The 16611-nt window shown below is 43.1% G+C and overlaps 1 protein-coding gene across 9 annotated transcripts in view; it reads right to left on the bottom strand.

Annotated features, from left to right (window-relative positions):
- LOC121393056 overlaps positions 1–16611 on the bottom strand; it is a 1743327-nt gene that overhangs the window by 497876 nt on the left and 1228840 nt on the right. For 3 of the 9 annotated variants that reach the window (XR_005966020.1, XM_041585385.1, XM_041585384.1), the window contains exons 2-4: positions 14490–14634; positions 14128–14257; positions 13568–13701 (exon numbers count right to left, since the gene is read on the bottom strand). The exons of the other annotated variants lie outside the window; for them this stretch is intronic. The gene's annotated coding sequence lies outside the window, so the exon portion shown is untranslated. The remainder of the gene's footprint in view (positions 1–13567; positions 13702–14127; positions 14258–14489; positions 14635–16611) is intronic. 9 annotated transcript variants of the gene reach the window in all.

Raw genomic sequence — 16611 nt, 5'->3', positions numbered from 1 at the left:
CATACTAGCTGTTAACCCCATGGAACCGAGTAGGTGCACTGCTAACTTTAAAGTCTTTTACACTTGTTTATTCACCAGTTCCCAGGTGATATGTGTTTTTCAGTTTACGATCCTAAGGGGCCCAGCAAGAGTGAACTCCTCAGTTTAGCTGTGCTAGTTAGGGAGAAATTCTGCCAAAAGATGGGGACATGGGCGGAAGGGGCTGAAGGGTGTACGGGGAATACTTAACGGTTAATAAGTTTATATACGCATACAATTTAATGTTCAGGTACGATGCATTGGAAAATTGGAATTGGTTCTACCCTGCACAACATGCTATTGAATGTATAAATGTCTATAAAGTGTATTAGCTGCAATGTCAGGGGCCTTAATAATCCCATTAAGCGCAGATTAACACTGGACTACCTCAAAAAAATCAAATGCCAAGGTAATTCTACTGCAGGAAACCCATTTGGTGGGGGCACAGGCTCTGAGGTGCCCCTGGGTGGGATGGTTCTACCAAGCCCCATACTCCACACACTCTTCTGGAGTAGCAATACTAATACATAAAAGTGTACCCTTTAGATTTGAATCCATCATAACAGACAAAAAGGGCAGATACATCTTTATACATGGCTTCCTCCAATCTCAAGAGGTGGTGCTTGCCTCTATATGTACCCCCCCTTACACAGATGAGTGTCTGGTGCAACTAATCCAATTTATAGCACAGTTCCCCCATGCTGCCGTAGTAGCTATAGGAGACTATAATGCCCTTATAGACCCCAGCATGGATAGGCTGCGTAGAGATAGACAGTCTCGACCCCCGCACACAATCTATTACAGAGGCGGCTGGACTAGTGGAAGCATGGAGACATTACCACCCGGGAGTAAGGCAATACTCATGCTTCTCCACCTCACATATGGTCCTGGCACGAATAGATCATGCCTTTCTGAACCAAAGAGCGATCACATTGGTGAAGAGTATTAAATACCTGCCGAGAGGTATTAGAATTGAGGCTAGAGCCCCAGCAAAGCAGACCCAGATGGTCTCTTAATCCTCTCTCGTTGCACCTACTTAAAAATCAGGATAGAGTAGAAGAAACCATTACAGACCTTTTAGGGGCCATTGAGGATTCAGGCGACCACCTCAATGGGTGGGAGGCACTGAAAGGGCATCTCCGTGAGTTCTTTCATGTAGAAATCAATGCCTACAAGGGTCAATACGCCATTAGGCAACAACAGCTAGAACAGAAGTAATTAGGATAGAAACACAAGTCGCAATACATCCCACAAATCAAGGATTTGAGGAACTGAATTCAGTGCAAGAGGCGGTTGCAGACTATATGACTGAAAAGACAAAGCAACGGTACCTTTTCTCCAAAGTAAATATTCTCGAGCATGGAGAAAAAGCACGGGAAATGCTAGCCCATTTGTCCAGACAATACTCAACACCCCCAAATGGGAATCGCAAATGGGAATCCAACCTCAGATCCGTTGGAAATACAAAATACTCTAAAGGGCTTCTACTCCAAGCTGTACTCCTCCACCCTAGCCCCCGCAGATATGCCAGGGGTAGAAGCATTCCTTAACTCAGGGCAGCTTCCCCAACTAATTCCTGAGTATCGAGAGCACCTGGAGTCAAGTATATTCCTAATTGAGGTGCAAGAGGCCATTGATTCTTTCCCTAATGGGAAAGCTGCAGGTGCTGATGGATTGCCCATAGAGCCCTGTATAAGGTCTGGAGTACATTAATTCCCAAAAACCTGTCCCCTATCCAAGCACTCCTCATGGTGCCTGTCAAAGCTAACAGGACTAACCTCAACCCCATTTTAGGGAATGTCAAGTGGGTCTTATCCAAGATTACCCATCTAATAAGAATTTCAAATGTTCACCCGTCTACCCCGCTATGGGGAAATGCCAACCTGGGCTGAGTGGTGGAGCTAAAGCCCCCAGAAGGTTGGTTAGACAAATGGGTACGCACATTAGATGATGTATGGTGACATGACAAACCCCTTGCATTCTCCGAACTTGAGCTGGGAGGGCCATCCCCTCATCCCATTGGTTATTCTATATGAGGCTCAGGTTAAAGCTAACAAAGTGGTACAAAGAGAAGCCCCGGGAAATAGCTGGGCACCCAGTCATTGCACTAATAAATACAGAAAAGACCCAGGGCATAATTTCAAGGGTGTACAAACTGATCTGTAAGTACCGACACAAGGATAAAGCCTTAAAATGCAGAGAGCAATGGGAAAGGGATCTTGGAGTCCTTACTGATACGCAGTGGTCGGCTGCGCTTAAAGCCCCGTCTCAAGTGTCCTTCATTCCTAGGCACAGAATATTACAGCTGTACCTCCTACATAGGACCTACTACACGAGGAGCAGACTAATGTTCCCCAATCTCTCACCACAATGTCTTAGATGCAAACAAGCAGTGGGGGATCTACTACATACCCTTTGGAGTTGCCCCAAGCTTCAGGCATACTGGAGAGAGACACTGGAGATCCTAGAGGAAGTAACGGGGAGGGATAACCTAAATGACCCTAAACTATGCGTATTAAATATACAGTCAGATACTATTGTGGACTCTCAAGGGGCTCTATTCCTAAGTAAAGCTCTATTTCAAGTGCATAAAATCATTACCATTAACTGGAAAGCGGAGGCCCCGCCAGTAGTAGCACATTGGATAAGTGAGGTGTCTAATCCGGCCAACACAGAGTTCATGTTAGCCAAATATAAGGGCTGTCTGGATAAGTTCCATAGGATATGGGACCCCTGGCTAAGGAAATACCCCCCGCAGAGGTACTGGAGCTGTGATTATTTGTAAAATAAACTCTGTCAGGGTAAAGTATAGTGTGACCGGACATAAGTAGATATTAGCTAGAACTGGATCATTATTGTCTCCTGTAATGGAATATTGTTGTCAAGCTCATACGTATATCCTACTGAATGTGATGTATAAATTTGCTTATGTTCAATAAAACTTACCTGAACAAAATAAAAGTTAACTCAAAGGCGAACAACAACTTTAAGTTAACTTTTAGTATGATATTTTGGTTTCCATTTTTTATTATTCGTGGTTTTTGAGTTATTTAGCTTTTTATTCAGCAGCTCTCGCAGTTTGTAGTTTCCAATATCTGGTTGCTAGGGTTCAAATTACCCTAGCAACCATGAATTGACGTGAATAAGAGACTGCAATATGAAAGGCAGAGACCTAAATAGAAAGATGAGCAATAAAAAGTAGGAATAACAATAATTTGTAGCCTTACTGAGCATTGGTTTTAGATGGAGTCAATGACCCCCATTTGAAATCTGGAAAAAGTCAGAAGAAGGCAAATATTAAAAAAAAACGATGAAAAATAAATAACGAAGACCAAAAGTTGCTTAGAATCGCCCATTCTATAAAATACTAAAAGTTAACTCAAAGGTGAACCACAACTTTAGTATGGTGGCCCAACCCTGGGGAAGAGTCCTGCGTGGAAACAATTTTTAATACCAAGACCTGTAACACACACCCACATTTTTACCTACCTGACCCGCAAAAATCCTGATCCACGAAAAAGCTGACCACCATAAAGCAGGAAGTGCCGTTGCTGGAAACAGGAAGTGACGTCATCAGAAGTGGGCTAGGCAGAAAAAAAAACATTTTTAAAGGAATAAAACTTTTCAAGATCCACAACTTGACCTGCAAACCCTCAGACCCCCAACCTGCATCTGAAAGTCCTTCCTACATCCTACAGGTTCGCTGTTTTTTGGGGGGTACCCAACACCCTGCAGGGCTCTACCCTGGGGTACTCAGACTCTTATGACTGCCCTGCCTGGGAGCACAGGGAAAATGGCACCAATCAGCTCTCCAACACTTGGATGCTCCATTGGTGTAAAAGGCAGATAAATTATAGTCCCTCGTGCCCAGTGTGTTATAGTTGACAAACAAGCCCATTTATTGTGGAGGAGAAAACGTGTCTTTGCTGATAGAAGTGAATCCTTGTAGGTCTGCTCTATGGACTCCCATTCAATAATCACACGTAATAACATGGAAATAATTATTCTGCCGAGAGATTCTAATGAGCTTTTAGTCTTCTATCCGTGCAAACGTTGCTCAGAGACGCGTTGTGGTTTCCGATGGTGTGTGTGTGGCAAGGTTGTGTTGGGTTCTTATCTGAGGTTCCCAGACTGTAGAGCTTGACACCCTTGGGGGCAGTGACAGATGAAAGCCTGAAGGGTAGCTAGGGTGAGATTTGGGGAGAAAGCATATTTGTTCTCCTAAGAGCCCCTGAATGCCAAGTTTGAAGGCCAGTTAGGATAAGATGTTGGGTGTCTTTTTTCGTAAATATCACTGAAAGATCATCTTGAAGGCCAAGTAGGTTAAGCCTTTTGGTGGATGTCTATTTTCGGTCCTACATACCCTGAAAGACAATCATGAAAGCCAGTTAGTGTAAGATTTAGGGTAAGCGTTACTGACCTAGTTACCCCTGAAAAGCCACCTTGAAAGGCCATTTCAGTGAGATTTGGGGTGAAGTTATCTGATGTCCTAGATATTCTACGTACTATAGGGGAAAATCACTAACGGGCGAAAATTCGCCAGAGACGGCTTCATCGCCTTCACCACACTTCGCCAGGCGCAACTTCACACAGACAACAATAATTCACCAAGTTGCGAAGTTTCGTTGCCACCGCCAAACACTTGCGAAGTTGCGCTGTTACTACGGCAGGCATAGCGAAGTTGCACTAGCGTTAGTGCATATGGCGGGAAGTTTAATTATATATGTTGCAGCAAATACATTACACTACAGAAGCCCAGGGAACCTTAAAAAATAAAATAAAGTTGTTATATTGCCCTACACATGAGCCCACAGTATAGTTTATTTGCCATATGTAAGGCTCGGACTGACTATCTGTTGGTTCTGGCAAATGCCAGAGGGGCTGCTGTAAGTTGCCATAGACAGTGACTATTTAGTGGGCTGATGGGGGGCTGCTTGGGCCTCCGTGTACTTGGAATGCCAGGGCCTATTGTGAATCTCAGTCCGGACCTGGTAAGGAAATGTAGGGGGAAAGGAGGGTACCAAAAAAAAAATGTACAATCTCTTTTAGCCTATCACCCTGTAAAAAGGAAAAGACGCCATTGTTTTTTGGGACTTATAAAACATTTCATCTTTTTTTTGGACCAAGTCCTATCTACTCTATTGCACTTCGCCTGGTCTGAGGTGGTGAAGGCAAGTCTGGTGATAGAGTTAACGTTCAGTAAAAACATAAACTCAGTGAATTCGCGTAGTAACGCTCTTTCGCCAGAGCGAAAACACACCTGCCGTTAGAGTGCGAAGTTGCGCTAGAGTCCATCTCCTAATTATGCCGGTGCCCATTAGTAAATTGGCGAAGTGCCAAAATGACGTCACGCTGGCGAATTTTCTCCAGCATTAGCCACTTTGCCCTTTAGTAAATTTTCCCCTATGGCTTAATAGCTGATGATTTCTTATATCGTAGATACCTCTGAAAGACCATCATGAAGGCCAATTAGGGGAAAATGTGGGTCAAGTGTCTGTTTGACGTCCTAGATACCCCTGAAACATCATCTTGAAGGCCATCGTGGGAAAGTTAGGGTGAGATTTGGGAAGAATGCCCAGGATACAAAACTTTATGATGGTTCGTTAGGGTGGAATTTGGGGTCTAATGTTTGAAACCATGGCTGATAGACATTGATATTTCCTACATCTGGAACTTTGTTATGAACTAAAGGGGGGGGGGGCTGAACAAAAGCTGGACCTCCTACTACAGGATCTATCTTTTTATCTCCCTCTCTCTATCTGTCTGTATCCACCATTCACCAGTCTACTTCTATCTATGCATCTCATATGATCTCTCTCTCAATGTATCTGTCTCAATCTCTCCATATACAATTCATTGATTTCCTTTAAGTTATATAAATAGAATAAATTTGAACAAACAATAATAAGATAACGAAGATAATTCTAACCCATCTCTTGCTTGAACGTTCTGTACACCCAAAGCCTGGCCAGCGGCACCCAAGGTCATTGCTGTGAAGGTGCAATTGTCACGGGGGCCTATCGGGTCTCAGCGGGGGAAGTCCGGACCTAGGAGGAAGCTTCTGGTTAAAGTCCAAGTTTGCGGTACAGAAGGGATCAAGAATAAACGTACTCAAGATACAGGCAATAGTTCAAAAGGCTGGCGGCAATAATCAAAACAGAAAAATCCAATAATCAGCAATCACAGGAAAATAGAAACACCCAGGAATGAAGTAGCCAAATCCTACAATCGGGCATTGAACCCGTGACCTTGGTGTCCTATTTTGAATTTTGGCACCAGATACATCATCACGCATCTGCACACAGGCGTCCAGGGTCGGACTGGGGGACCTTGGGCCCACCGGGACCTCTGTCCAGGGCCCCCTCTGGCCCCCCTACTGTGAGGTGCCGATCGGGCCACACGCATGAATGAGAACACAGCGCGCATGTGTGAACAGCGGGCGCATGCGCAGACGGCGCTGAAAGAAAACTTTTTTTTTTTTAGAATTCCTATATCAGAAGAGGGGTCTGGCCCGGCGGGGGCCCATGAGGGTCGGTGGCCCACCAGGTTTTTTCCCGGTTTCCCGCCGGGCCAGTATGACACTGCCGGCGTCACTAGGCTGATGTCCACGTGGTGGCTATGGGTGCCGTCATCTTGGAAGCGGCGCTGTAGAGGAACAGTGAGCCCTGACAGCAATGCCCTCTCAGTGGGAGGCCATAAGTACCCACTTCTCTCTCTCTCGGCAGCCCTATCTCTAACCCCCTTTTGCTCTCACCTGATTGCTTTCCATTAAGGGCGACAAATTTTTATTTGTGGGATTCCTCTTCATGCTGCGTTAGCTTAAGGGGGTGAAGTACTCTCCCCTCAAACCTTACTCTCCCCTCATACAATACTCTTCCATCATACAATACTCTCCCCTCATACAGTACTCTCCGTTCATTCAGTACTCTCCCCTCATCTGTACTCTTCCATCATATATTACTCTCCCCTCAACGCGTCGGGCAGGGTTGACAGGTCTAATTATAAACCACCAGAAACCCTGGTGTTGGCATTTGAATTCTCGGATCACACGGTAAACACACATTATCCTACACTTTAATACACAGTACTCTCCCCTCGTACTGCACTCTCCCCTCATCTGTACTCTTCCCTCATACAATACTCTCCCCTCATACAGTACTCTCCCCTCGTACTGCACTCTCCCCTCATACAGTACTTTCCCTTTATACAGTACTTTCCCCTTATACAGTACTCTTCCATCATACATTACTCTTCCCTCAATGCAGGGTTGCCAGGTCTAATTTTAAACTACCAGCCTGGCAACCCTGACGTTGACATTTGAATTCTCGCATACATGGTAAACACACAATATCCTACACTTTATTATAAAGAATAGGTGGGATACATAAACTACTTAAGCGCCTAGTCTACAACAGACTAACCTCATTCCTCTCTGACAATAACCTGCTGGACCCCCTACAATCTGGTTTTAAGCCACAACACTCCACGGAAACTGCCCTGACTCAACTAACTAATGACCTTTTAACCGCTAAAGCCAACAATCATTTCTCACTACTAATACTACTTGATCTCTCAGCTGCATCTGACACTGTAGATCACCCTCTCCTCCTCCAGTCCCTGCACTGGCATCCGCTACCTTTCAGAATCAAATTCAAATTAATGACCCTGACTTCAAAGCACTTCATAACTCTGCCCCACCCTACATCTCTGAACTCATCTCTATATACTCACCCAACCGCTTACTACTCTCCTCTACTGACCTGCTACTCAACTCTTCTCTCATTACCTCCTCACATGCTCACATTCAAGACTTTGCAAGGGCTGCACCCCTCCTCTGGAACTCTCTCCCACGGTCTGTCCGACTTTCTCCCAACTTTTCTGCTTTGAAGAAATCTCTTAAAACGCACTTCTTTCGAGAAGCCTACCCTCACTCTGCTAAACTACCAAATGCAACACCACATACAGTACCACATTTCTCACCCACTTAATTCGATCTAGCCCACTCCCACGACTTGTGTATTACTCCCTTCCCTTTAGAGTGTATGCTCTTTTGCATAGGGCCTTTCTCACCTTTTGTACCTGTATTGATTGTGATTTATGTAACTCCATATGTTCTATGTATATAATTCATGTGATTTAGTTGTATAATTACATTTACTTTACAGTGCTACACAATATGTTTGCGCTATATAAATACATGTTAATAATAATAAAATAATAATAATACAGCAGAAACATGGGAGTTAGTCAGGAATGGGACAACCCCGTTACCTGAAGCCCCAATGCTCCTTCTGATGATGTCAGTTGAAAATCGATAGTGATCTCCGAGTGTTAAAAATGCAGGTTACAGACTAACGTTTCGGCCCAACGAGGCCTTTCTCAAAGTGCTAACATAGTATTAAAATGAGCCTTATATCTATGTACTGGCGGGAAAAACAGCAGTCACAACTATGACGTGAGAACTAAGCGACTGCCTATTAAATCCATCACATTAAGTACATAAATAGTGTAAACCATGTCATTAAGATGCATCAGTCAGTCTGTTGTGTTATCACCTTACACACTTCAGCATACTCACATACTTGATTATCAATAAAAGGGTTAAAAACAAACCATTAAGTAACACTATGTAGTTGATTGTTAACCGAAGTGAACATAATGTGTTACAAATGTTACTAATGTGACTTCCTTTGAATATGATATTATCAGCCTCCCTGTCCATGTCCCAGCTCCTACTCAATTCCCTATATACACCCCAATAAAACGATTGATGCTTCTATCAGCAGCTATTAAGCTCCATCACTGCACTCTTTAAGTTATATACCTTATGGCATCTAATTATCTACATCCGCATGCTGTTGTGACTACACATCCCATGCTGTTATTAAACGACACATTTAATTTATAAGCTAAAGTTGGTATTTAAACTTACTGTGAGGCTGGTTTACACTATTTGTGTACTTAATGTGATGTATTCAATAGGCAGTCGCTTAGGTCTCACGTCATAGTTGTGACTGCTGTTTTTCCCGCCAGTACATAGATATAAGGCTCGTTTTAATACTATGTTAGCACTTTGAGAAAGGCCTCGTTGGGCCCAACGTTAGTCTGTAACCTGCATTAAAGCTATCTATAATCGTTTACTCCCTGAGAGTGTGGTTCTGTTTTAGAAGATATATATATATATATATGAAATTAAGCACCTAATCTGTTATATAAGAGCCATTATATCGCAAAGTAGAAAACTTCTAATGAAAAGAAACACATTTGCTTTACAACAGGAAATTTAGTAACAATTTGTAACTTATGAACTTGCAACTTGTGAACTTTATGATACATTTATCTAATATGAAGTAGTGTAGTGATGTGCGGGTCGGGTTTTTCTCCGCGCCCGCCTGAGCCTGACTTCTGACTTCCCTTTATAGACCCAACCCGCTGATGATGTCACAAAAGGGCGGGGTGAGCAGGCGCAGGGGATATAAAGCCAGAAGCCGGCAGTTGAAGTTGAGGATCGGGGTCGGTGGGGTGCGGGGTCGGCCTGAACCGGGTCCAGCAGGTATGTCTGTCTCTGGGCGCTGGATTCTCTTGGCATCCCACGCCTTACTGAATAGGAAGAAGAAAAGACAAAGTTTCTGCTCACCGGAGTGCTTTAAAATAAAAAAATCTTTATTTTTCCATAATAACAGACATGCTAATGATTAAGGCCGTCTGTGCCCGAAACGCGTCAAGCTAGACGTGCTGTGTGCCCATTACTATGGATCAATAAAGATTTTGGATTTTAAAGCACTCTGGTGTGCGGAAACTTTGCCTATGTTAATTGATATGACAAGTTCCTTGGGAGGGGTTTTCTCTTGGGTATAAGACACATGGTGGTATAATGGATACTGAAGTCTCTGAGAAGTACGTTGTTGTGAAATGCGTTAGACCTTGGATGCTGATTTTTAACCAAAAGAAATAATAAAGATGGATGTTTTTTTTAAACTGATGCTGAATTGAGCGATCCTTAACCTTCGGAGTGCGCTGCAAAACTTTTTTTTTTGGTGAAATTGTTTCCCTTAGCGACAGACTTGGGGCAGCAGCCCCTGAGTCAGCCCACGAATCGGCTAAGCCAATCCATATATTTTACCTGTAAATGAGTGTTGGGATGGCCTGTGTGCGGGGGATTAATTTGAAATCATAAGTGTAGGGCTCAGGCCAAGAGCACCCGGCCACGTGGATTGAACGGTGAGCGACTATAGAACCCAAAGGCCTAATTATAGTTGGATTGGTGGGAGTTTAATAGACAAAGAGGATATAGCCGCTACGGGTGCTGGATATATGTATATATATAATTTGTGTGCTATGAACAACAGCAGCAGCACTGATTGGAACCCTGGCTGATGAATGAATGGATCCAACAGACTCAATAGGCCACACATACAAAGCAATGCTCAGTGTACTTAATAGGCTGTGTATGTACTGCACATCTAATTAGAAATAAATGCCATATAAACCTCACTCATCAAAATGGGAAACTTGCCCTTTAAGAGCAGGGAACAGAGGTGACTTCACCCGGGCGTTGTGACAGTTGGTTCAGTCCGTTGGTTGGCCCTGTGGTGAGAGGTAAGTGGACTTTCCCTCTGGGAGACTTCTTCTATCGAGCCACGCCCAGCAGGCATTCCTGGCCAGAAGCTACGACGACACCATGAATCCTACCCCACACGTAAGGCCTGCTCGATAGCAATCTCATACAATAATAGCCTTGCGTGCCATTCACTCACCCCATTCCTATCCCCTCACCTCACCACTCTGGGAGAAATCTCTTATTTGAATCAATACTCTTAGACTCATTGCAACACTCTCCTTTCTGCCCACGGAATCCTGCATAAATGCTGAAGACCTCCCTGAGACAATTCTTCCTTGCTCACCCAATTGCACATTCACAACTTAAACTGCCAGACCAACGCACAATCCACTATTTACTATATCCACCTTCGCACACTATACTTATTATTTTCATGTATCGGTTTTTTCACCTCCCAATTAACCAAGAATTTCTCTCTACCCCCCAGCTAATCCCTGTCTTTTTATTACTTCTCTATTTAGTATAAAAATTGTCTTCATGATCCCAACAGATGTTCAAAGTTGCGTTTCCGCTCCTAACCAGCAGCCTCCTTTATCCGCCCCAAACCTTTTCAACAGCACAAGACTGTTGGCCAATACTAACAATCTATAGGCCTTGACACAGATAACTGGGACGGGCGACGGAACATCAACATATTACATTGGCCTGATATCCGTTGAAAATCAACTAAGTACAATATAATATATATGCACCATATACTTACATAACTCACCACACGACTGCAAAACGTGACTGCGGCCAGATCCCTTGCGCGACTCACGATCACCAGCGGATTCACAACAAGCCTGCGGCAATTCTTCCAATCCTAATCTGGAAACATGCCATTTACATGAACTCACAGAGCTTTTGACACCCAATTGTTGTTCCTATTCTATCATGATAATCTTGACTTCCCAGATAAATTTGCACTGCAGTTTTCCCTTTTGAGGGTTCTAACGAGAGAGATATGTCCCAGCAAACTATACTCCGAACTCTCTTCCGCTACTACCTACTCTTTTATGCAAAAAAAAACTGTGCCCTTCAACTGGATGGGTTAACCTCTCACCCCATCCTCTCACGATGCGTCGATACGACTGACTTAACACAAAAGAAACAGTACCCCTATATAAGCTCACCTACGAAATTAGGGGAACCACCAACAAAATTCGATAAAATTTGGGGCTTGTGGGAATGACATTGCCCCGACCCTCTATAGTAGGTCATAGCCGAGTCCATCTCCGACTGTGACACCCCGCATGGTTTGCTATCCTTCGTATCCTCGAGGGGTCCCAACCTAACCGTCAGATGTATAGTTCCCCTGAGTTTGATAGTGTCCATCTCAACTGCTCAATAACTGTATTGTGTTATGCTTGGTGATAGCATGTGCCATATTTTCTTCCTGCCTAAATTGTACAGTCTAGTCTGCGAGTGTACTTATTGTTGTACGTATGATTGTTGTATGTGTTTAAAAATGAGAAATAAAACTTACCTTTAAAAAAAAAAAAAAGATTCAGGGGGGTCTCATATACACCCCAAAGAAATCTCCCATACTTCCAGTATCCAGAAGTATTAATAGCTGCCTGAATATACTGTATATATATACACACTGAGTCCAACCCTAATGAGGAGGATTTGGGTTCACAGGATAAAGGGGAAGTATAAATAATAGCTTAATAAATGCTAACAAAGGCTCCCCCCTTTATTTAGAGGCACCCTCTGCATATTGAGGCACAACGTGGCGTGTACAGTAAACCCCATGCATTTAATATTACACATATTACAGTCTGCCCCATGGGATCCACTTCTTTAAAGGGCCAGTGCTGCTTTACATTAACCATAAGTATGTTATAGAAAGTCCTCTTCTTAGCAACCTTTTAACTGGTCTTCTGCTTCTTATCAGAGTCCCAACGGGGGTCACCGACCCCAGCAGCTTTGTGAGGCTAAATGGTCATTGTCCCTATTCACTTTCCAGCCACTCATTAAAACCGATGGGCGGTTGTTAAGGGTAAGCAATACCCTAGCAACCAGATAGCTGCTGCAACGTCAAACTGTAGTCACTGCACAAAAATAATCAAAAAACCCCTAAATTAAAATATAGGAAGACCAATTGCAATTTGTGTCAGAGTAGTACTCTTTACATCATGTAAAACTGATAAGGGGGCTATTCTAAGCATGTTTGTAATGTACATTCATTATTTATTTAATCCAGGATATTAAGGGATACATGTACTGTGAATATGAATGAATTTTGTTACAACAGCGCCACCTGCTGGTCATTTTCCCCACCAGTCTGACCAGCAAGTAGTCAAGGAAACTGACCAGCAGGTGGCGCTGTTGGAACAAAATTCATTCATATTAACAGCACACGTATCCCTTAATATCTTGGAATAAAAACAAAATAAATAATGAATGTAAATTTGAAACGTGCTTAGAATAGCCCCCTCATCAGTTTTACAATCACTTATTTTAAAGGTTAACTTATCCTTTAAACACATTATCAAGCTAAAATCTCAAGCTCTCTTCTGCCCCCTGCTGGAGGCTGGGTTACTGCATAGTTGGGATGAAGGAATTGGGGCACAAAGAAAATCTCATATTTACATATTTAAATGTTCAAAGATATTCTCCCTTCCACAGAAATGCATAGACGTCATTAGCAAATAGAAATAGCGGCATTCACATCAGTTTTATACATATACAATATAAACAAAATACTAGCAAATAGCTTATATACACGAGTCGGCTCATCTAGTCAATATGAGGCAGAAAAACAAACCGTTTCCTAAATGCACAATCTCTTGCGGGGGGAGGGGGTGCAGTCTGAGGACAAGAGTAGGCGGCCGGGAGTCATAATACATACGTTAAATATATTATATATCTACATACAGTAAAAAAACTGGCATCAACAGGAAGGAAAAAAATAAAAAAAGTTAAAAAAAAAAAACTGCTGACCTTTTCCAGTAGGCGGGGTGTAGGAAAGAGAAGCCGGAGTCGGTGCTGGATGCAGAGTTCAGTGTCGGTGTCAGTATGGGAGTGATTGCTGCAGGACGAGGAATGCTCTGGGGAGGTGCTCGATGCTCCACAGTCTGCGGGATACACAGACAAACACTAAATCATTTGCAACTTAACACAATTAGAAGTCCTGTTGGCTGATAGTGGGGGACTGGCTCTTAAGGTCCCATAGACGCAAACATTTTTCCCACCAATCCTTCGAAATTATCGTGAAATTAGTGGGATTCGAACGATCGTACATCTTGCGGTTTTTCGTCCGATATCTGTCAGAAAATTGATCGGCCAGATTAAAAAATCTTGATGGGTCCCAGTAGAATCTCTCTATGTCTGCAGGGCCAAGCAGGCAGCTCCCCTCAGTTTTGCCGCCAATATCGCCCGAAACGGTCTTTTTAGTTGATGGACACATCGTACATTTAAACAATCGTTTCAAAATATTAGTGGTCTCACGATAACGATTGGATCTTTTAAAAATCTTTACATCTATGGGCAGCTTTACTTACATAGACTTGAGATACCGCTCTTCAGCTCCGCCACCTGCTTGCTTTGATGCCTTCGCGAGGCAAAGGGTCGGATCTTTTTGGGACGTATCCTCATTGCTTTCAGGTTGGGCCCTCCTCGGGCATCGACCACCTGTGAATACAGTGAGAATCAGGGGCTGCTCCATAATATTATGTTCTGGGCACACAATATGCTATACCCTCATACTGTACTGTCTAAGGGAATCAATATGGCACCTCCTCCTCCCATATGTATAAATACAAATATACAGAGAAGGAATGTTCTGGGCACACAATAAGCTATACCCTCATACCCTCATAGTTTCAGGCTTTAAAATGCACTTTTCAAACAACATAAAACTTACTCGAGTTCTTGAACTGCGAGTTGATCAGTATTTTTAGCCATGACGGAAACAGCGGGGGACTGACTCTCAGACTACTTGATCCTTGGCAACTGGGTCAGGAGCGTCATCAAGGTTATAGATTGGCAGGGAGCAATTTTCTTTCATTCTGCAAAAAAAAAAAAAAAAAGTTTTGGTTAACTTCCCCTTTAAATGTCATATAGCTAATAAAGGAAAGAGGAGAGTATTAGGGTTCTGTTTGCCCTTGCAGAAGGTAAGAGACAGCGACCAATGATGCAGATGATTGGATTCCAGATATGAGGAGTATCGGGATCATTAAAACAAACCCCCCCCCCTCTGAAAACTGCCGTTTCCATGGAAGACCAACAAAACTACTTATCGGAAGGAAAGTGCCTCTTATCTGGGCCGATATCAAGTGTTTGTGTTTGAGGGGGGACGACCAACATTGCAATTAACACTTATTCCCCCCATACAGGGCTGATGGTTTGGGCTTTATACAGAGACTTTATTTACTTCAGTGTCCGACCCTCCGAAGGTTGGAAACTTTACCCAGACAGAAACCCCTGAGCTACTAAATTATAGGGGGTCTCCTCCCAGGAGGGGAGAATAATTATTATGTCTTATTATACAAGAGGAGAATGGGGCTCCAATTAAAAAAATAAAATAAAAAAACGACCCACTGATAAACAAACCCCTGATCCACCTTAACTCTGCCCACCCTGCTGAAACTTTTAACAGCCAATCCCATTGCTCGGGCCCCTGCCTTTAGTATCCTGTAAACTCCCCTTGATGGTGGTCCTGCCCACGAGCCCACCAATCAGGTCAGGGAATTGGGAATTTTCCACCTAAAACAGCTTCGGGGGTATTGTGGGAGCCTGATAAAGGACTAGAGTAGATGGCAGCTGGAATAATTAAGATCCCTGGCAAGTGCCATATGTTAACCGACCAATCAGGACTGTGAGGGCCCTGGACCTAAGTATATGGTTACGGGTGAGGGAATGGAATGAAGTGTCCCCTCCTTTCTCACTTTATTACATCAATTGCAAGGTCCCGGCTAGGACCCCCCGGCTGAATTTGGTTAAGTCAAATAAATGGAGATATAAGAAGTATTTCCTTATGCGCTGACATTCGGTCTGTGCAACTGTCAGCTGCTCTGTGTCACCTGGAAATCAGAGCGCGTCACAAAGAGCGGTGAGACTACAGATAAGTGACAGATAGCGGGAGCAGCGAGACTTGATGAAACGGCGCTGAGTTGGCAGCAGCATGGGGTGATCATTGCGGTTTACGCTAATTAATGGCGTCCCTAGAGACGAATGTACGAATGTCGAAGAACTTGCAGAGTTTCTCAGGAATGTTAAAGGGGTGGTTCACTTTTGAGTTAACTTTTAGTATGTTATAGAATGGGCAGTTCTAAGAAACTTTGTAATTGGTCTTCATTTTTTATATTTTTCCAATTATTTGTCTTTTTCTTCTGACTCTTTCAAATTGGGGTCACTGACCCCATCTTAAAAACAAATTCTCTGTAAAGCTGCACATTTATTGTTATTGCTACTCTTTTACTCTCCTATTCATATTCTAGTCTCTTTTTTGGTTGCTAGGGTAATGTGGACCCTAGCAACCAAATTGCTGAAACTGCAAACTGGAAAGCTGCTGAATAAAAAGCTAAATAACTCAAAAACCACAAATAATGAAAAAAATGACAACTAAGGGGTTTAGCAGCTCTACAGTTTGCAATTTCAGCAATCTGGTTGCTAGGGTCCACATTACCCTAGCAACCATGCATTGAGTTGCATTAACTTTTAGTATGATGTAGAGAGTGATATTCTTAGTTTTTATTTTTTATTATTTGTGGTTTTGAGTTATTTAGCTTTTTATTCAGCAGCTCTCCAGTTTGCAATTTCAGCCATCTGGTTGCTAGGGTCCAAATTCCCCTAACAACCATGCACTGATTTGAATAAGAGACTGAAATATGAATTGGAGAGGCCTGAATAGAAAGATGAGTAGTAAAATGTAGCAATAACATTACATTGTAGCCTCACTGTGCATTTGTTTTAGACAGGGTCAGTGACCCCCCCCCATTTTGAAAGAAATAGGCAAACAATTAAAAAACTATAAGAGATAAATA

Source organism: Xenopus laevis, chromosome 3L, assembly GCF_017654675.1.
Source record: "Xenopus laevis strain J_2021 chromosome 3L, Xenopus_laevis_v10.1, whole genome shotgun sequence".
Taxonomy (NCBI): domain Eukaryota; kingdom Metazoa; phylum Chordata; class Amphibia; order Anura; family Pipidae; genus Xenopus; species Xenopus laevis.
Note: the sequence above shows the minus strand (reverse complement) of the source record. Positions and strands in the feature narration are given on the sequence as shown.